General features: G+C 48.6%; 1 protein-coding gene and 1 long non-coding RNA gene across 12 annotated transcripts in view; one reads left to right on the top strand and one right to left on the bottom strand.

The window, feature by feature from the left end:
- Positions 1 to 22,138, bottom strand: part of LOC137426576 (von Willebrand factor A domain-containing protein 5A) — a 161,095-nt gene that overhangs the window by 8,502 nt on the left and 130,455 nt on the right. For 4 of the 11 annotated variants that reach the window (XR_013623660.1, XR_013623661.1, XR_013623658.1 and 1 more), the window contains one exon: positions 1,120 to 1,351. The exons of the other annotated variants lie outside the window; for them this stretch is intronic. The gene's annotated coding sequence lies outside the window, so the exon portion shown is untranslated. The remainder of the gene's footprint in view (positions 1 to 1,119; positions 1,352 to 22,138) is intronic. 11 annotated transcript variants of the gene reach the window in all.
- The window catches only part of LOC144892443 (uncharacterized), a 474,675-nt gene that overhangs the window by 402,463 nt on the left and 50,074 nt on the right, over positions 1 to 22,138 (top strand). The window lies entirely within an intron of this gene.

The raw sequence follows: 22,138 nt of genomic DNA, 5'->3' as shown, positions 1-22,138 counted from the left end.
TGGCCGAATCAAGCCGCGGTTCATAGGGCTACACCCATGATGGAGCTCACCTCAGCCCTGTTTGGTCGCGAGGGCTCACCGACCACGCCCCTTGACGAGATGTTCGTGGGCCGCGCCTCGCTTCTGCCCACTCCTCCCCCTTTTTCCAAGCTTGGCCTCGTGCGTAATGGAGTTTTAGGGATATAAAACCACCCGCACTGATGTTGAAGAGATTGGGGCCTATTCTTATTTCATTAATGCAACGTAGATTCAAACTATTGGAAACACAGCCTTACCTGAAACACATACTACTGAAATAACTATAGAGAAGGTCCTATGGTGGCCTACGTGTTGCAATGTGGACTAGCTAGGGTGCGACCTTTGACCTTTATAAGATTTACAGGGAATATTTACAGGAGTATTTACAGGGAATTATTTACAATGGAACTTTACAACAATTTACTACGTGCAGGGTTCTCAAAACCCTAATACAGCACCCTCATTCCTCCAGGCACATCCCGGGCCGACAAAACTTTAACTTAATGTGACACTCAGATGTAGTTAACCTCTACTATTAACTTCACCCTGAGTGCGACATTTTAAAAAGAGAGTTAAGTATGTCCCGCCTGCTACGTTGCATCCTGTCTACTGACTCACGCCCACAGAATAACCGAATTGTGGAATTATTTTGAAAACTAAACATTAAGCCAGTGGGGAGCATGTTATTTACAAAAACTATTTGGTATTTACAATGCGAACCCAGGACCTGTCTTTTGGGAGACAAAAATAACCCTGTGGGAGAGAGGAAAAGCATGCACTGCACTGCACCGATACACCACCCCCACATGCCCAGGGATGCAGAATTGATATTGCAGTGCATCCCCGAGCATGCAAGCACCAACAAGCACCACAAAGCACCAAAGAGCAGCATCCGGTGCTCATTTCACCACATTGCAATAATAATAAAATGGTGTCCGACGTCTTCTCTGCTGGGCCGTCGTTCTTGATGTTCTTCCGGCTTGCTGCCTATTTGAAAATAATAAACACAAAAAAAAGCACAAAACGTGTCCACTTTTCTTAATTACGGCCAGCAGGGGCCAACTAGGGTGGTCCGCCTGCATGGCATAGGGGCCACCTCACCGTGGTCCGCAAGCGAAGAGCTTCTCTGGCCACAATGGCCGGTCCCAGCAGAGGGGTCATGCCACAAACGTGTGGTCCATATGTGTGGGCTTGGCCGCAAGTCATGCGGTCCATGTGGTGGTGCTAGGCCGCAAGTCGTGCGGTCCATAAAGTGGTGCATCGGTCCAGGCAGGCAGGCAGGCAGGCAGGCAGGCAGGCAGCGGCGGCGGTTTGGGCACACAACTCCGGCTACCTGCGCACTCCCCCCGGACCCAAAAGAGACAAGCCGTGAGTGGGGAAGGAAAGACAAAGCAAGCATCGGGGTAAAATCGCAAGGGTACACATCCAAACACAGCAATGCATGGTGAGGTGGGCCTGGGAAGCGAGCGGAGAAAGCTCGCCCCTATCGTACGTCACCCCCCCTGTCACCTATGCTACCCTTGCCCCCTACCCCGTATTTACAAAATTTACAACTTTACAAATTCGTCACTACGTCTTGTCTTCCCCATATTTCCCCTTAAAGCCAAATTCGTCACCAATCCCAATTTCTTGTTACTCCCATCTAAAACAAATTTGCCACCAATCAATTCATCATCAATCCCTCCTAAGGAGGAAGAGATGGAACATCAACACAATGTCACACCAACGTCATGATGCGTCTTACATCCAAACATTTGCAATCAAAAAATAACAAAACCATGGTGTGGTCATGTCATCACCTCAGGTGAGTGGATGCATATGGTGCGAAGGGATTTGCAATCCTAGCTAACTTCTAAATGACTTTAACACTTTTACACTACCCGGGGTCTTTCCCTGCCAAACCATTGGCCCTTTTACACTATGTGGTTCTAAAAACCGAACTCCCATTGCACATACTGTGGTGCTCATCAATTTGGGGTCTCACTCCCCCGATTCAACTCCCGGTGCCCTCGCACAATTTCTGGGCTGGGTCGTGTGGCGCTCCCAGCAGGTCTACTCACCTGCACACCTCCGCCACTGCAGCTGTCTCCCGAGCTTACCTGCTCCTCTCCCTAACCTATCTGGGGAAGGCCCTCTGGCGCTCTCACCCCACTACCGCCCTCTCTGGCGTCGGGCTACCCGGGTCCTTCCTTGGATCCTCGGGCCCCACTGAACAACACTACCTGGCTCCCAGAGCCTACCTGCAGCCTCACCTGGCCGACAGACTAACAGTGGCAGAGTGCCCATTTAACCATACACACTAACAGGCCACACGCCCAGCCATTTCGTTCCACTAATGCACCCATCCAGCACTTCATTCTGCCACACGCACAAACAGATGTCAATATCCACCACAATTTACCTATACCCTCTATCTAACTCTTAAACTACCCTCCCCGGGTATTCTTGAAGGGGTCCATCTTTCCCCCATCCACCCCTTCGCATCATACACTCCACTCCACGTTTTCCACCATACTCACTCCACACCATCCATTCCATACTCATGTATTCCATACAACCATTCTCACCACACAACCATTCTCCATTCACCTGTCCTTTACTTGCACACCTGTGCCATCACACCTGGTGCTCCCTGCACCCTCCTTCCTCCGGGACCATTCGCTCAATAACACAATGCACCATGCACAATGCACAATTACTTACTCACACACTGCATCATCTAAACTACCTGGTGCCCTTCTAACTTAGTGCATCCCGTCTTTCCTTACACTATTGCACATCCCATGTCATTATAACCAACTACCCTACTCTACGTCCCAGACTCAGGTACAATGTCGCTACTTACATCGAACGTTACCTAATGTCATTTCTAAATCCCTAGCATTAACCAAACCCTCCCTGGCTTGGTTTGGTTTGCACCGCCATAACCCCATAAACTACTGCTCATGTGCCCGGGCTGAGGGGAGGCATAGGGGCCTCATGACGTGGGTGTGACATTGCTTGTAATTCCATCTAGGGAGTAATGAAGAAATTGGGATTGGTAACGAGTTTGGTATTAGGAAATATGGGGAAGACAGGACGTAGAGACGGAATTTGTAAATGTGTAGAATTTTGTAAATATGGGGTAGGGGGCAAGGGTAGAGTAGGTGACGGGGGGGGGGGGGGGGGGGGGGGGTGACGTACGGTAGGGACGGGCTTTCTCGGCTCGCTCCCGTGCGCACCTCACCTTGCATTACCTTGCTTTGATGTGTACCCTTGCGATCCTGCCCCGATGCTTGCTTTGTCCTTCCTTCCCCACTCACGGACTTTTCTTTTGGGCCCGGGGGGAGTGCGCAGGTAGCCGCAGTTGTGTGCCTGAGCCGCCGCTGCCTGCCTGCCTGGAGCGGTACACCACCTTATGGACCGCACGACTTGCGGCCTAGCACCGCCTATGGACCACATTTCTGTGGCCGAGCACCACACTTATGGACCCCACGTTTTGGGGCCTGGCACCAGCCATTGTGGCCAGAGAAAATCTTGCTTGCGGACCACCGTGAGGTGGCCCCTATGCCATACAGGTGGACCACCCTTAGTTGGCCCCTGCTGGCCATAAATAAAAAGTGGACGCGTTGTGTGCCCTTTTTGTTATTTCTAAATAGGCCGCAAGCAACGAACAGCAAGAACAAGAACATCAAGACCATCGGCCCAGCAGAGCAGAGAAGACATCGCCAGTTGCTTATTATTTGTTGAACTGTGATGACATGTGAAATGTGCACTGGATGGTGCTGACTGTGGTGCTCTTTGGTGCTTTATGGTGCTTTTATGGTGCTTTTTGTTAATTGGTGCAGTGCAGTGCATGCCTTTCCTCTTTTCAAAAGTACTGCTTTTGTTTCCCAAATGACAGGTCCTGGGTTCGCGTTGTAAATAATGCTCCCCACCGTCAATGTTTAGTTTCAAAATTAATTCCGTGATTCGGTTATCCTGTGGGCGTGAATCGTAGGTAGGATGCAACGTAGCAGGCGGGACATACTTAACTGTTTTAAAAATGTCGCACTCAGGGTGAAGTTAATAGTAGAGGGTTACCACACCTGCGTGTCACACTAAGGTAAAGTTATCGGGCCGGGACGGCCCTAGATGAATGCGGGTGCTGTGTTACGGTTTTTAGAACCTTCACTTTGTAAATATCTGTAATAATTCCCTTATAAATAATCCCCTGTAAATATCCCCATTTCTCGGTAAAGGTTAAAGGTCGCACCCTAGCTAGTCCATGTTACAACACGTAGGACACCATAGGACCTCTCTGCAGTTATTTCATTAATATGTGTTTTAGTTAAGGATCTGTTCCCAATAGTTGAATCTACGTTGCATTAATCAAATAACCTAGGCCCCTTGTTCAACCGCCCCTTCATTTTGCGGCGTAGCCGCCCTCCAAACGGGTGCGCGTTCTGCCGGCCGCAGCCGCCTTTTCCATCCCGTGCAAGAAGCCATTACGCACGAGGTCAAAGCAGAGAAAAAGGGGGAGGAGTTGTCGGAGCGAGGCGTGCCCGTCAATGTCCCATCAAGGGGTGGACCAGTAGACCGGCACCAGCCAATCAGGGCCGAGGCCAGCTCCCAGGTGGGTGTGGCCTATGAGCCAGCGGCTTGATTTGAAGATGGCCAATAAAAGCGGCCGCGAGGGACTGCTTCAACAGATAACAGATAACAGATGAGGGAGAGAAGTGATCCGGCTTGGAGAGAGGCAGCAGATGAACACGACGAGTCGTAAGGCAGGAGAGTGGGTCCGTTGACGGCGACAATACCGCAATATATTCGCATTGTCCGACCGCGTGAAACGATACGTGCAGCTGCCGCCGGGTTTCGCCTCAAGCCCGGAGCGTGGACCGGAGCGCGACCTCGAGCGGACATCGACGCTGTGCCATCTGCCCGGACCTTCCTGCCCTGCCATCTACTTGGACCTTCTCCCCCTTCCAGCCATTCCTTCCTGCTATTCCCCTTTTGTGCAAGTGCGTTCGTTCTGTCCTGGGTGTGTTAATAGAAGAGTGTTTAAGGCTGCCCTGTGTCCTGCTTCTTCCTCTTCTCTTGCACATTCTTTCGTTTCTTCTTTCATTATTGTAAATAAATACCTGTTCTTCCTTACTTCGGTTTCTCCTTCATTCGATCGCTTTAGTCCCTTCTTTCAATTGAGTACCAGTGGCACGATTTTGGCAGACCCGCTTGTAATCGGATTTAGTCCTTCTGTTAACGGCTCGGATCGCGGATTGCTAAACCACTCGGCAATTCCATCTTGTCCGTGGTTCGAGCGGGACTTATCTCCCTGCTTTGCGGAGGGATTGGCAAAGGTATTTGGGACATCACCTTGACCAATCACCCTGGCCAATCTCACCCCGCAAAGGAGCGTTATAAGTTCCAGGACTGGGAGATGGCCCGCTTAACAGGACAAGGGGATTAACCCCCCCTTGCTAAGGGGAGTGCCGTACCCCGGATCCACAACAATACACACACTGAACAGCAAAAGAAACGTGTCAGAATCAATATTTTGGAGTCTTTATTTTCAAGTCGTGATCAACACGAATTGAGATTTCGGATCAACATGAAATATTACAGGTAGGTATGGTCACCACAGTTCAACCAATAATGTGAAATGTTCTGAATAAGAAAAACACAAGACCAGGTGAGAACAAGGGAGGTCAAAATCAGTATCTTGTGTGACCCCCGTGAGCGTTGATGACAGCCATACATCCTCTGTACATGGAGTGGATTAATCGGTTGATGAAGGCATTTGTCACTTGGGCCCACACTCTGAGAAACGCCTGACTGAGTTGAGCTGCAGTTGTCGGCCTTGGTCGAACATCATTCGGTCTTCTTTGAACCTCGTCCTACAAGTGCTCTATCGGGTTTAAATCGGGGCTGAGCGCAGGCCAGTGCATGGTTTGGATGCCATTCTGTTGCAGGAAGTCCCTTGTTGCTCTGGCAGTGTGGGCACAGGCGTTGTTCTGCTGGAAGACATGATTTCCGTGACATCCAAAATGTGGCACAACGTGAGGTCTGAGGACTTGATCGATGTAGCGAGCAGCTGTGACACAATTGCCTCTTCCTGGACCAATATTCTGGAACACCACAGGACCGACTTTGTGATTGAGAGCAATAGCACCCCATACCATGATGTTTGGACCACCCCACGAGTCTCTTTCCATCACACAGTCATCTGAGTAGCATTCCCCACATCTACGCCAAACTCTCACTCTGCCATCTGCCGTGGAAACACAGTATCGGCTTTCGTCTGAGAAAAGAACGGTTCTCCACTGCTGGTAACGCCAATTTTGATGCTGTGTGGCCCACTGTAGTCGGTCACGGCAGGGTCGAGCTGTAAGAATGGGGCCACGATACGGCCTGTGACAACGGACATCCCTGTTCTTCAAACGTCGACGTACTGTATCACCACTAATGTGTCTCTGGTGGGTTCCAACTGTTTGTCTTGCAGTTTCTGTAGCACTGTAAAAGCGATCTCGGATGTGATGACGCACAATCTGTCGATCCTGTCATGGTGTTGTTACCCTCGGTCTGCCACTGCGTGGGCGGTCATCGGTGCTGTTGGTGGCATGGTATCGTTCCTGTAACCTGTAGATGGTTCTCACGTTGACATGGAAAGCATTGGCAACCATTCATGCAGTCTGTCCAGCATGCAATCTTCCAATAGCCTGGTCTCTCTGAATCCTCGTAAGTCTGGGCATGGCGCTGGCATTGAAACACGAATGATGAACACACGTTTTGGGGTGCCTTTTATAGGGAAAGTCACAAGGAGACGCACGTGCATTTTGATTTCCATGGGAATCAGGCACGACTTTGTACCATGGTCGTTTTTTTTGCCTGCGTTTTGGTGACCTGTTTTTATCCACGTGTGCACCACTGTCAGTAGTTAGGATTAAATTTAGATACAGACTAATGTAAATAACAAGATATCTAAACGAAATGCATTGATATTTCGATGGGAAATGTTCAGGAATTATTTTTATGAAGTGACATTTCTATTGCTGTTCAGTATATATATATATATACACAGTCACGTGAAAAAGTAAGTACACCCCATGTAAAGTTTTGACTTTTTCAACATATTTCAACATACAGCTATTTGATCTTCATTTCAACAATATTGATAAAGGTGATATAATATAACAAATATCATGAAACATTTACATTTTGTCGTCCATTGTATAATTTAAATAAACATAAATGCAAATTTCGCATGTGGAAAAAGTAAGTACACCCGCACATTTATCACGACTTCAAATACGCATAATTAGAATCAGGTGCACCAGCTCAGGTGCAAATGATTAGAACATTGTTAGAGAGGATCTTGGAGGAACCTGTCTTATTTAAACCTCAGACATTTAGTTTGGTTTGCTCTTCGTTGTTGAAGTGTGCAGCGTCACCATACCTAGATCAAAATAGCTCTCTGAGGCCTTCAGAAAGAAGGTTATAGATGCCTACGAGTCTGGGAAGGATTTAAAAATATCTCCAAACAATTTGAAATCAATCATTCGACTGTCCGGAAGATCATCTACAAGTGGAGAAGATTCCAAACAACTGCCAACTTGTTCAGGCCAGGTCGCCCCAGCAAGTTCAGCCCGAGAGCAGACCGTAAGATGCTGAAAGAAGTCTCTAAGAACCCCAGAATGTCATCACGGACCTACAGGTAGCTCTTGCCACTGTTCATGTCAAAGTGCACGAGTCGACCATTACAAAGAGGCTGCACAAACTTGATCTACATGGGAGGTGTGCCAGGAGGAAATCTTTGCTGTCCAGAAAGAACATCAGGGCAAGACTAAAGTTTGCCAATGAACACCTAGGCAAAGACCAGCACTTCTGTAACAATGTGCTCTGGACAGATGAGTCAAAGGTAGAGCTATTTGGCCACAGTACCAGAAGACATGTTTGGCGAAAACCAAAGACAGCATTTGACCACAAGAACCTGATACAACTGCAAAGCATGGTGGTGGAAATATTATGGTTTGGGCAGCTTTGCTGCATCACGGCCTGGCAGCTCACCATCATAGAATCCACTATGAATTCTTCATTGTACCAGAGGGTGCTTGAGGATAATGTGAGGCCATCTGTCGGAAAGTTGAAGCTCAACCAAAGGTAGACCTTGCAACATGACAATGACCCTAAACATACCAGTAAATCCACCAAGGAATGGCTGAAAAGAAAGAATGGAGGGTTCTGGAATGGCCAAGTCAAAGCCCGGATCTAAATCCCATCGAGATGTTGTGGGGGATTTGAAACGAGCTGTGCATGCAAGAAACCCCTCAAACATCACAGAGCTGAAATAATTCTGCATGGAGGAGTGGGAAAAAATTTCTCCCAGTCGATGTCAGAGACTGGTTGACAGTTATAAGAAACGCCCACTTGAGGTTGTTTCTGCCAAAGGGGGCAATACCACCTTTTGGAGCCAAGGGTGTACTTACTTTTTCCACATGCGAAATTTGCATTTATGTTTATTTAAATTATACAATGGACTACAAAATGTAAATGTTTCATGATATTTGTTATATTATATCACCTTTATCTATCAATATTGTTGAAATGAAGATCAAATAGCTGTATGTTGAAATATGGTGAAAAAGTCAAAACTTTACATGGGGTGTACTTACTTTTTCACGTGAATATATATATATATATATATATATATATATATATATATATTGTTACGGAACCCAACGTCGGCCTCTTTCCCCCTTATCGAGGGGGGATTAATCCCCTCGTCTATGACTGACCGACGTGGTCCTGGGGTATGACGTCACGCCCGGTCAGCGCTGGGTAGGGTATTAGGCCCAACCGTCCTATGACCTAAATACCAGCGCCTCCCGGTACGCAAGGAAACACCCCCGCTCACGGCCGCAGCGTAATGGATTGGTTGCGCCGAGCGAAGCGAACTGCGGCGTGAGCTGTTTATCGAAGGGGCTAAACCCGATTCATATGCGTTGGCCGAATCGTGCCACGTACACTCAATTTGGAAACCTCTAAAGCGACCGAATGTGAAGAAGAAGACAAAGTAGGAAGAACAGGGATTTGTTATTATTTACACACAACTCAAGGAAGAAAAGCAATCAAAGTAATATACAAGGAAATGGAAGAATCAGAAGGACACAGTGCAAATACTAGCTTATACTATACAGTCTTACTTAACCCCAGGGACAAGACACACAAAACAAACTCACATACACGAATGGGGAATTGCAGAGTGGATTGGCTGGAGGGAGAGGAAGGTAGAACCACAAGCTTGGAAGGTTGAGCAGGGCGCACAGCAAGCAGGTCCTTTCCGGGCTGGGAGCGAGCAGGGCGGTGGCAGCACACGTATCTTGGTCGTTCCACGCGGCAGGGCTCGTTCTTTCGTTGACACGCCTCGGGCTCTTGTCATCTGCTCCGGTCCTCTCGTTCTCTCCTGTGCGATCGTCGCACGCTTCTCTCATACCTCAAACGCGGGTGTGACACGCCCCTCCTCTCTTTGGGTACCGCCCTCCACTGTGCTCTGTTTCGTTGCCTTATATGGCAATGCCACGGGCTTGTCTCCTTATTTGGGCATGGAGTCGAACAGCACGCCCCTCGTGGCGAGCCACGGGCTTGTCTCCTTATTTGGGCATGGGGCCGACCAGCGTGCCCCTCGTGACGAGCCACGGGCTTGTCTCCTTATTTGGTCATGGGGCCGAACAGCCCCGCCCCTCCTGTCCAAACAGAGCACGGAGCACATATTCATCCTAGCAGCGAACGCCGCTTCCAAAGCCAGGCCAGTTGAGGGGCGCGCACCCCACGCTTGTTAAGCTTCGTTACCCAGAGAGGGAGAGTTCGGCTGGGAAATGTCATTATTGAAGGGGAGCTATCCTTATTTGATTCGGTGCAATGGAGTGTCAACTAATGGAAGACACAGCCTTAAACTGGAACACATAATAAGGGAATAACTATTTAGAGGCTCTAAGATTGGCTAGGTGTATGTGATGAATTAACTAATGGGGACGACTTTGACCTTTACAATTATGGGGGTATTTACACAGATTCATTACATTTACAGAGGGTGATATTTACAACAATTATACAGGATTCTCAAATCCGTTACAACATACATATATATTATATATATATATATATAATATATATATATATATATATATATATATATATATATATATATACACAAAGAATTAAGTTAAGCACCCCTACACAACGAATTAAGGTAAGCACCCCCTAATATATATTCTTTGTGTATATGTATACATTGGCATATATTCTAATGTATGTGAGATCAATAATGATTGGTATGACATTAGCAATTATCCATTGATGAAATTGAGTGATCAAAGTGAAAAAAAGTGATTGGTTGAGTCAGTGATCGATCACGTGGGTCCTACACACGTTATTGACGCAAAGATCGCTAGAGGTCTTCTCAGAACAATGACTGTAACGTTAGAAAACATAAACGTCATCCACACTGTCCGTGATGGACCTATACCATACTTAAATTGAGGTGAAAATATGCCTAAAATTCCCAAAAAATTTCACCTTAAATTATTCAGAATAAAATATTGAAAACGGCATGATTGTTATGTTTTTATGTGACCATAATATCACTTCTCCAGAAAATATAGCAATATCATGGGTATATTACACTGTTTTGACGACACTTGTAATGTGCGAGGTTGTAAAAAAACGGGGGGGGTGCTTAACTTAATTCTTTGTGTATATATATAGACGTGTATATATATATATATATATATTATATATATATATATATATATATATATATATATAGACGTGTATATATATATATATATATATATATATATATATATATATATATATATATATATATATATATATATATATACATATATACATACATATATACATATATTGTTACGGACCGCGGATAAGATGTTGTGTTTGCCGAGCGGATGGCCCCGCGGCCGTACAGTTACCCCGACTAACCCGATTCCCGAACGTTGGCCGGATCGCGCCACAGATATTCAATAGGGAAAAGACTAAGGCGACACGGATGTGAAGAAGAAGCAGACAAAAAGGTTGGAAATACGAATATAATTTATTTGCTATTTACAGGCTCAAAATAACCAAGGAAGAAGGAAAGATAAGAAAATAATTTACAGAAGATTTTAGACACAGTGCAACCTAGCTTATACAAACTTAATTAACCCAGGGACAGAACAAACAAGGACAGACTCACGCGGGGAATGATGATAGGACTGGCGGGAGATGGATGGCTGGAGGGAGAGGAAGGTCCAAGGGTACTGCAGCACGATCGGCGGTGCCGTTTCCTCAAAACTGCCGTCAAGGCCCCACGCTGCTGTCGTTGCTGCTGTGGCTGCGGCTGCTCTGGGGATGTCGCGTGCTTTGCCAGGACTCGTCTGGTCCAACCACACAACTGAACAACGTGCTTGCTTCTTGCCCAACTCTCTTGCTTGGTCCAACTTTGGCGAGCAAGGCGACGAATAGCAGGCTTTGTGCTTCCCTGGACGATCTTCTTCTGGATGATCTCTCGCAGTACCTTGCGCCCGCGCTTTTTATAGCGCCTCCGGCGATCAAGCCGCCGGCCTTTAGGACACGCCCCTCGGTGTGCTCACCTCGGCCCTGGTTGTTCGCGCGACCCTCTGGCTCCGCCCTTGATGACAACGGGCGGGCACGCCCGTCTTCCCCGACCCGAGCACATGTTCAATGGTGGTTTTGGAGTGGATGTAATTGGCAATCGAGGCTTGGCAATGATGAAAGGGGAAAGTGAAAGGAATCTACTCTATTTCACTTGGTGCAATGGAGTGTCATCTTAATGGGAGACAAGGCCTTACCCTAATACACATCATAAAGATATAACTATCAACCAGGGGGAAATCTATGATTGGCTGACGTGTATGCTTTATGGACTAATTATGGGACGCCCTTTGACCTTTACACAACACTGGAGGCAGGAGGGTCCAGAATCAAGCAATATTAATAAAACACACAATAAAAAAAATACAATCCTCATATCCACAACAATATGTATATATATATATATATACAGTGGGGAGAACAAGTATTTGATACACTGCCGATTTTGCAGGTTTTCCCACTTACAAAGCACGTAAAGGTCTGTAATTTTTATCATAGGTACACTTCAACTGTGGAAGACGGAATCTAAAACAAAAATCCTGAAAATCACATTGTATGATTTTTAAGTAATTAATTTGCATTTTATTGCATGAAATAAGTATTTGATCACCTACCAACCAGTAAGAATTCCGGCTCTCACAGACCTGTTAGTTTTTTCTTTAAGAAGCCCTCCCATTCTCCACTCATTACCTGTATTAACTGCACCTGTTTGAACTCGTTATCTGCATAAAAGATGTCTCCAGACCGTCTCCGACCACAAAGACTGACCGCAAAGCCGTCTCCAGACCTGTCCACACTCAATCAGACTCCAACCTCTCCACAATGGGCAAGACCAGAGAGCTGTCTAAGGACATCAGGGACAAATTTGTAGACTTGCACAAGGCTGGGATGGGCTACAGGACAATAGGCAAGCAGCTTGGTGAGAAGGCAACAACTGCTGGCACAATTATTAGAAAATGGAAGAAGTTCAAGATGACAGTCAATCTCCCTCGGTCTGGGGCTCCATGCAAGATCTCACCTCGTGGAGCCTCAATGATCATGAGAAAGGTGAGGGATCAGCCCAGAACTACACGGCAGGACCTTGTCAATGACCTGAAGAGAGCTGGGACCACAGTATCAAAGAAAACCATAAGTAACACACTACGCCGTCATGGATTAAAATCCTGCAGCGCACGCAAGGTCCCTCTGCTCAAGCCAGCGCATGTCCAGGCCCGTCTGAAGTTTGCCAATGACCATCTGGATGATCCAGAGGAGGAATGGGAGAAGGTCATGTGGTCTGATGAGACCAAAATAGAGCTTTTTGGTTTAAACTCCACTCGCCGTGTTTGGAGGAAGAAGAAGGATGAGTACAACCCCAAGAACACCATCCCAACCGTGAAGCATGGAGGTGGAAACATCATTCTTTGGGGATGCTTTTCTGCAAAGGGGACAGGACGACTGCACCGTATTGAGGGGAGGATGGATGGGGCCATGTATCGCGAGATCTTGGCCAACAATCTCCTTCCCTCAATAAGAGCATTGAAGATGGGGCGTGGCTGGGTCTTCCAGCATGACAACGACCCGAAACACACAGCCAGGGCAACTAAGGAGTGGCTCCGTACGAAGCATCTCAAGGTCCTGGAGTGGCCTAGCCAGTCTCCAGACCTGAACCCAATAGAAAATCTTTGGAGGGAGCTGAAAGTCTGTGTTGCGCAGCGACAGCCCCGAAACCTGAAGGATCTGGTGAAGATCTGTATGGAGGAGTGGGCCAAAATCCCTGCTGCAGTGTGTGCAAACCTGGTTAAGAACTACAGGAAACGTCTGATCTCTGTAATTGCAAACAAAGGTTTCTGTACCAAATATTAAGTTCTGTTTTTCTGATGTATCAAATACTTATTTCATGCAATAAAATGCAAATTAATTACTTAAAAATCATACAATGTGATTTTCAGGATTTTTGTTTTAGACTCCGTCTTCCACAGTTGAAGTGTACCTATGATAAAAATTACAGACCTTGTCGTGCTTTGTAAGTGGGAAAACCTGCAAAATCGGCAGTGTATCAAATACTTGTTCTCCCCACTGTATATATATATATATATACATATATATATATATATATATATATATATATATATATATATATATATATATATATATATATATATATATATATATATATATATATATATATATATATATATATATATATATGTAGGGAGCTGTAATGCCCCTCCCCCTTTGTATATCCTTGCCGCTTTACCAATTACCAAGTATAACCAATTATATGTTTTGTTTTGACTTGCTACTGTACTCTTTTATGATACTGGGTTCTTTCTTGTGCATTGAGGATGTGTAATATCCTAATAAGGAGTTCTCTGCCTGTGTGCTCTGGCCTGCGTGGGCACAATCTCTATTTCCCCTTCCCAGGCCTTGGAGGCAACTGTTATCTCTCTTTGCCTTTCTCCTGACTTTGCCATTATCTTGCAAGTTGACAGTTTTATGAGTGTCCACTCCCTTTTGTACTTTCCCAAGCTAGCTTTCTTTACAGAAAGTTGTAAACATGTTGCCACATAATGCTGACCATCTCCTTATCAGAGCTAACCCAGGACTGGCCTTGGATGAACTTCCTTTAATTAACTGAACAACAGGATGGGACTATGGTGGGGGAACCAATGAGCCCATTCTGTCTCTGTGTCTTGTGAGCTAACTCCACCCCTGATTCTCCTTATATAAAGCAATGTTAATTGAATTATTTCAGAGCATCTTGTTGTACTGTTGGTCATTCTTTGTGAGTTTCAATACAACTTTGCTGTCCTCAAGCTTGTGTACTCGAGTTCTAATAAATATATCCGTTGCTCCTTTCATCTGAGTCTTCTGAGTCCCAAGTCCTAAGTCCCAATCCGACAAGTGGTGGCAGCGGTGGGATCAGTCTGGGCAGTCCGGGACGCGGTCCCAGGCAAGGGAGTGGTGAGAGACCAGCTGGCAATTGATCCGGGTCAGGTGAGCTGTGGTTTTCTTTTGTTTTTTCCTTTTTAGCCCGGGGGTCAGTCCAAATTGTAACCCACTCTCTCTTGCTCGGTCGCCGTACGTTCCGTTCCCTGCTCATACCTGTTCCACGAACCTAAATTTAATTACGGACCGCTTGGGTCCTGGAGCAACTGATTGTTTATGGACTCGTTAGGGTAACGTTACGTAAGGGAAAGTGCCCCACGTTGGGCGCCTGAGGTTAAGGGGTAATAGATCTCTGGGTTGTGAGGGTAAGGATAAGGGCGGCGTCCCGATCCGAGGCCTACCCGGGAGACGTCGGGATTTTAAGTAAGATCAGAACTATTACACGGGCGTAGGACGCCAGGAAAGTGCAGTAAGGGTAGGATAGACGGCTGAGTAGGCGGGCGATCCTCTCAGGAGAGTAGGTAGCGCGGCCGTACCACGCGAGGCGGGCGAACCTCACGGGTACAAGGCTGCGAGCCTCTCAGAGTTAGGTAGTGTAGCTGTGCCGCGAGGCGGGAGATCCTCACGAGTACAAGGCTACGTCAGTAAACTAAGGTTTCTTAGGATGGGTAACAGTATAGGTAATAAGACAGTAAAGGCAGGTGAACCGCTTAGACATACCCCAGCATTTTTTATGTTTAAGAGGTATGGCTATGCTGCTGTGAGACCAGGGAAGTCATGGGTTGCGCTGACGAAGGATTTAGGAGAACCGTGGCCCGAAGGAGGGTCTTTTGCGCTGGAAAAATTGGACGTGTTGTATGAGACATTAGAAAAGTTCGAACAGGCCACGAAACACTTTCCGCCTGACTATTGGAAAGTCTTTGGCTGGTGGAAGGAAGAAGCGATGAAGCGACACGCAAAGTCGAAACAGGCCAGCTTGGCTGGTGAGGTAACAAAACTCAAGGGTCTGAGGAAACAGGCGAATAAAGAGCAGGATGAAGCGCTTAAGGAAATAGAAAAGCAGGCCAACGCGCGACTGATGCCGCTCGTTGAAAACCCAGACCCCGCGAGAGGGGAGGTAGCGACCAATCTACCCTCCCCAGCCCCAGACCTAAACCCTGTCCCGGGGTTTCAGGCACCACCTATCCTTTCTGCGTCCCTGCTACCACCTCCCTATAACCCCGCTACCATCGCGCCCCAGATACCCCAGAACCACCCGAGCCAGGGAAGGCCGTTTGCACAACTTGGGGCTAACGGAATAGATGACGGGACCGACATCGCAGGGTTCCCGCCACCGATAGGACCGGATGGGTTATACCCCTCGCTGGTAGGTTGTAATGGGAACGAGACCCCCCGAACCACCGGAATGTCTAGTTTATACCCTTCACTGAAGAAAAGTTCTGGATTAACCGAAGGAGGAAAAATGTGCCCCCTACAAGTTATCGGAGTTGACGCCCAAGGACAGGGGGTTCGAGAAAGAGTACCATGGAAAGAATCCTCTTTAACTGTAATGAGGGAAAGGATTCAACATTTGCTTATTGAGGATCCGCGGCAGATAGTGCCGACCATGTCGAATTGGTTTATAGCTGGCGAGTGCGACTATCGAGACATAACTCATATGGGAGTATCCGTGCTCCCACCCAAAGTATGGGAAAGGGCTAGACAAAGAGCACACTGGCCGCACGACGACCCAAGGGCGGTGGGTGCAAACCCCCAGATAACACTAGTGCAATGGGATGCACTGAAGGTCCGGCTGCTGGGTGCCATCGAACATGCGCTGTTGCCAGCAGGGGGTCCGGATTGGGGAAAAATCGGGGCCATAAAACAAAAGGCAGGAGAACCAATTGGAGAGTACCGAGAAAGGTTGGAAAAGGCCATTGCGCGCTGGGGAGGACTGGGTCCGATGCAGCTGGTAGGGCTACCTCAACCATTGGTAAATCAATATCTAATCGAGGGGCTTCGGCCGGTATTAAAGAAACAGGTACAGACCGTCCTCTTCGGCTGGAAGGGAATGACAACCAACGAATTATGCGACAAACTGGAACAATGCCCGGGCTCCTCCCTAGAGGAGAAGAAGGATATTAAGGAGGAAATATTGCAAATGTTTGTCCAAGAGAAACGGGCTCAATTTAATCAGAATAAAAAGGGGGATCAGAGTCAGAACTACATACACGAACAGTGCCAGAAGTGGGGACCTGTTCGAGGTCCAGAGGAACATAGGAGGAGTTGTTATCCTCTTTTCTATAAGGGCCAATTCCCCAACGGAGAGTGGATCCACAACGAAAATGAAAACTGCGACGGTTGTACTGAGGAAGATTTTGGACTAATTAATATGAACGAGGTGAAACAACAATGGACAATACCACCCCCTCTTCCCCCTCCTTCTCAAAACCCTCAAACTTGGACTGTGCAAGGGCCCCCTCCCCAAAATTGGTATCCACCAAGACCCCTTCTCCAAAACCCCGGACCACCCCCCAATAGTGGGATGCAGAACGGACCAAGGGGGAACTGGGCCCCGCCTCGGGGTCCGCCGCAGTGGCAACCAGTGAACCAGTCACATTGGGGGCCGCCAGAACGCAGGCAGGGCGGAAGGGGAGCTGTAGAGGGACGACCTATGCCCTCCGCACCACCGGTTCCGCAGGAACCATGCCATTATTGCAAGCAGATGGGACACTGGATACGTGATTGCCCAAAGGCTCGTAAGGGGTTTCAGCCCCAATACAATAGAGGGGCCTATTGACGGGACGCTGGCGAGTCGCCCAAGGAGTGTCCTCTCTTGACCATGACACCGGCAGAGGAACCAACCATGATGTTGGACGTGGAGGGAAGACCATTAGAATTCCTCGTAGATACGGGTGCGACTCGCAGCACAATTAACAAGGGGCAATTGCCCTCTTTGCGCCCTACGGCCAGGAACGTTCAAATACTGGGTGTTTCGGGTTTACCCCAAGCGCTTCCTATTTCGGAGGAAGTGCGAGTAACATGCGGCCCGCTGGAGGCTAAACATGCTTTCTTGATGACCACTACCGCCCCGACGAATTTGCTGGGACGGGATTTGTTGTGCCGATTGGGCTGTCAGATCTCATGTACAGAGGAGGGAGTTTTCGTAGACGTCGCGGAATCTAAACGCGACTTGGTAATGACAGCATTGTCTCGGCCCGGCCCCACCGTGTATTGGTGGCGCATGGATGAATGGGCTCTGGCTACCTGGACGCATATCATAGATAATGTGTGTTTGGACAATGCAGTTCTGCGAGATTGGCTACAACTGCACGAAATTTCGATAAAAACCTTAAAGGATAATCCACCCCATTGCACTGCGTACTATGATGCAACGGGCGAGGACGAGAATTATCGAGAGAAGGTTAAGGAAAAGCTGGGCGAACGCACGCCTATACACTTGTCACGGATGTGGATCGGCCGCGAGGGAATAGGAATCGAGGCAGTCCTAACCTCGAGTCAGCGTGCATTGACCCGATACCCCGAAGGAGCGGCTGCCCATGTTACCCTCACTACTGCCAAGGGGTGGCCGCCGGAAAGTGTAGGTTGGATGGTGGGGAGGTTACGAGAAGTCCCCTTACAAGGTTATCGGAGTAAGAGAGGCCGCTGGACTTTGAAACGGCTCCAAAATGACGAAGGGTTCAATATTGACTTCAAGACTCAACGGAGGGATGGAGTGTTCGAAGCAACAGAATTGCCTCCTAAGGGCACCTATGCCATGAGGGCAGTGCTGACGGACCCGGGTGAGTCAGATTACCTCCTAGCGGAGGTGCCAGACAATTTATGGCCTAAAAGCGACAGTGAGGTTGGACGGATGCGAGACGCCAAACCTCTAGTGATAGCAGTGCAGCCGGGGATGCGCTTGCCAAATGTAAAACAGTATAAACTACGACCTGAGGCCGACGTAGGCATAGCACCAGTAATTCAATCCCTAGTGGAACAGAAGATTATCGTGGAAACTAACAGCCCATGTAATACACCAATTTTGCCAGTTAAGAAGCCGTCAAAGGACAAATGGAGGTTTGTACAGGATTTAAGGGAGGTGAACAAGGTGATACAGGGCATACACCCACTAGTTCCAAACGGAGAAACCCTCATGATGTCAATTCCGCCGGACGCAACATACTTCACGGTCATCGACCTTTGCTCTGCGTTTTTCTCTGTGCCCATCGCGCCTGAGTCACAATACTTGTTCGCTTTCACCCATAGGGGGCGCCAGTATACTTGGACAGTGCTACCTCAGGGGTTTTCAGATAGCCCCACTCTGTTTTCCCGGGCGCTGCACCGCGACCTAGCGGATGTGGAATTGAAGGGAGGGTCAGTGTTGCTGCAATACGTTGACGATTTGTTGATTTGCTCCCCTTCAAAGGAGGCGTGCGAAATGGATTCTTTGGCCCTATTAAAGGCCTTGGCGGCCAAAGGCCACAAAGTAGGCAGACCAAAACTTCAGTTTGTGCGGCAGGTTGTAACTTACTTGGGACACGCCATTTCGCACGGCAAACGAGAATTGGATGCTGGACGAGTGACCGCTATTATGGAGCTGCCTCGCCCTTACTCGCAACGGCAACTGCTGCGCTTCCTAGGTATGACGGGATATTGCCGCACTTGGATACTTGATTTTGCGCTGCTAGCTAAGCCACTATACGAGGCAACCAGATCAACCGCCTCGGACGAATTGGTATGGACACCAGAAATGAGGCGAGGTTTTGACGGGCTGAAACAGGCGCTGGTTACGGCACCGTCATTAGGACTCCCGGATTATGCGAAACCATTTACCCTTTACACTCACGCCGTGGGAGGTTTCGCCCAGTCAGTTTTGACACAGACCCATGGGGATAAGGAGCGGCCGGTAGCCTACTTTAGTAAAAAGTTAGACCCGGTCGAACAAGGGTTTCCGGTGTGCCTGCAAGCCGTGGCAGCGGCCAGGTACGCAGTAGAAAGAACAGCGGACATTGTTATGGGACACCCAGTAACGCTACGGGTACCACATTGCGTCACTTCGCTGTTGTTACAGCGAAGCACACAGCATTTGTCTAACACTAGATTAATGCAATACGAATCCGCACTGATCACTGCAGCCAACATCACGATCGAACGTTGCACGACACTCAACCCAGCCTCACTGATGCCCACCCCAGAGGAGGGCGAACCTCATGTGTGCACCGACGTTGTGCAACTAGTCTCCACGGTGCGTTCGGATTTAAAGGACAATCCCTTAGAATATCCCGACTGTACATATTATGTCGATGGATCAGCTAGGCGCGCATGGGACGGGTCTCTGTTGTCCGGGTACGCCGTGTGCTCGGATAGCGAAACGGTAGAAAGCGGGCGTCTTCCACCTACATTTTCCGCACAGCAGGCGGAGCTGTGCGCCTTGACTAGAGCGTGCAGCTTGGCGGAAGGCCTTGCGGTCAACATTTACACAGATTCGGCCTACGCTCACGGCGTAGTCCACGATAAAGGTGCCATCTGGAAGATGAGAGGTTTTCTCACATCTGCCGGTTCAGTGATAAAGAACGGCGCGTTGGTAGAAGGGCTCCTCCGAAGTATTTTACTTCCCCGCGCTATCGCGGTAATTAAGTGTCGTGGCCACCAAAGGGCGGACACTGACGTTGCCCGGGGCAATGCAAGGGCGGACGAGGCGGCAGGAAAGGCCGCCAACCAACAGATAGAACGCAACATGCCGATGGTGACACGAGCACAGAAGACAGCCGCACAGATTGCTGACATACCGACTGCGGGACCACCCGCCACACCAACTAAGGACGATATCATAAATTTGCAAAATGCTGCACCGACGGCCGAACACGAGGTCTGGCTCAAACGAGGAGCGATACGCCCTGGGCCAGGGGAAATGTGGACCCTTGATGAAAAACCTATAGCACCCCAGGCTTTACTGCCTTGGCTGGCACGCATGGCTCATCAGAATGGTCATGTGTGCCAGAGGGGGGTGATGGGACAGATAGACTACACTTGGGCAGCGCCAGGACTGTCACGGATTGTATCCGAAGTGTGCCGATCGTGTGTGGTCTGCCAGCAACACAATAGAGGGGCGCCACCGAGACATGCACATGATGGGGGACGGCCCCCGCCTAGTGGGCCGTTCGCAACTATCGAGTTCGATTTTACAGAATTGGAACCAAGTATGTCATTTCGCTATGTGTTGGTGATCATAGATACGTTCACCAAATGGGTCGAAGCATACCCATGCGTCAAGTCCGATGCTCCGACAGTAGTGAAGCGCCTCGTGCGGGATTTTATGTGCAGATTTGGCATTCCCCAGATAATTTCGTCAGATCAAGGAGGCCATTTCACGGCGCAGGTGGTTAAGGGCATCCTGAAGGCGTTGGGCGTTAAACAATCCTTCCATTGCGTCTACCACCCACAGTCCTCAGGTCTTGTGGAACGAACGAACAAGACTTTAAAGAATAAACTAGCGAAACTTTGCGCAGACACAGGCTTGAGGTGGCCAGAGGCTCTTCCGCTTGCATTGATGAGCATTCGTTCCACCCCGGGCCGCACTACGGGCCTTTCCCCCCACGAAATATTAATGGGACGACCTATGAGCTTGCCTGTTTCAGCACCAACAGACATGTCCACCCTTGCTTTGCCAGTAATGGATGACATGCTTTTGAGATTTTGCATAGGCTTGTCGAATGTGGCACGCAGCATCCATGCTCGAGTACGAGAGGCGCTGCCTGAACCAATAGGCCACGCCATCCACAACTTCCAGGCCGGCGACTGGGTGCTCGTAAAGCACTTCACCCGCAAGGCTGCTTTGGAGCCACGGTGGAAGGGACCATTCCAGGTGCTACTAGTCACACCGACGGCAGTCTTCTGCGAGGGTAAACCTTCGTGGATCCACGCCACCCATTGTAAGTTGTCCATTCCCGCACCACAAGTCACACAAGACACCGCACCCCTCACTGCTGAAGACACCGCACCTCACACTGCCGAAGACAATGCATCGCCTAGGGCACCACAGTCTCCTAAGGGCGGCGATGACGGTCATGATGATGGGAATTCTGGGTAGCTGCCTCAAACCCCCTGCCGGAGATAGGCTCTTGAACTTTGAGCGACTGAGAAAGGACCTCCCCAAGTACCCAGGACCCGACAACTATTCAGCATTTTCCCTCTACCCCGTCAAGTATATAACGGCTAACTGGGGAGACAAAATAGCGGTGAATTGCTGCAACCTGGAAACGAGCTTTAAGTGGTTATCTGTAAGATGGGCGGAAGCTATAGTGGTACACAATAACACACCACAGGCACGCATGACAAGCACACGCCTAGTCCTGACTAAGGTTAGGAAAGTGGAAAATGGAACATATGGGGACATAAGCGGCCGACATGCCCGAGGATATGGATGGGGCAAGGGTGTTGAGAATACTACCCTCATGTTGCATTATGCCCCCATTGGTCCGGATACAACAATGATACTTGAATGTGGAATATGGCCCCCTCGCACGACAATCCCAAATGGAACCTCATCTTACCTTCGACCTAGTTGCGCCGCTTACGTCATTAAGACTCCGCCTGCCCAGAAAGTAAGAAAGAAGCCAGAGGAGAACACATACTG

This window comes from Myxine glutinosa, chromosome 5 (genome assembly GCF_964187855.1).
Source record: "Myxine glutinosa chromosome 5, kmMyxGlut1.1, whole genome shotgun sequence".
In the NCBI taxonomy this organism is placed as follows: Eukaryota; Metazoa; Chordata; class Myxini; order Myxiniformes; family Myxinidae; genus Myxine; species Myxine glutinosa.
This window is presented reverse-complemented; position numbering and strand designations above follow the sequence as displayed.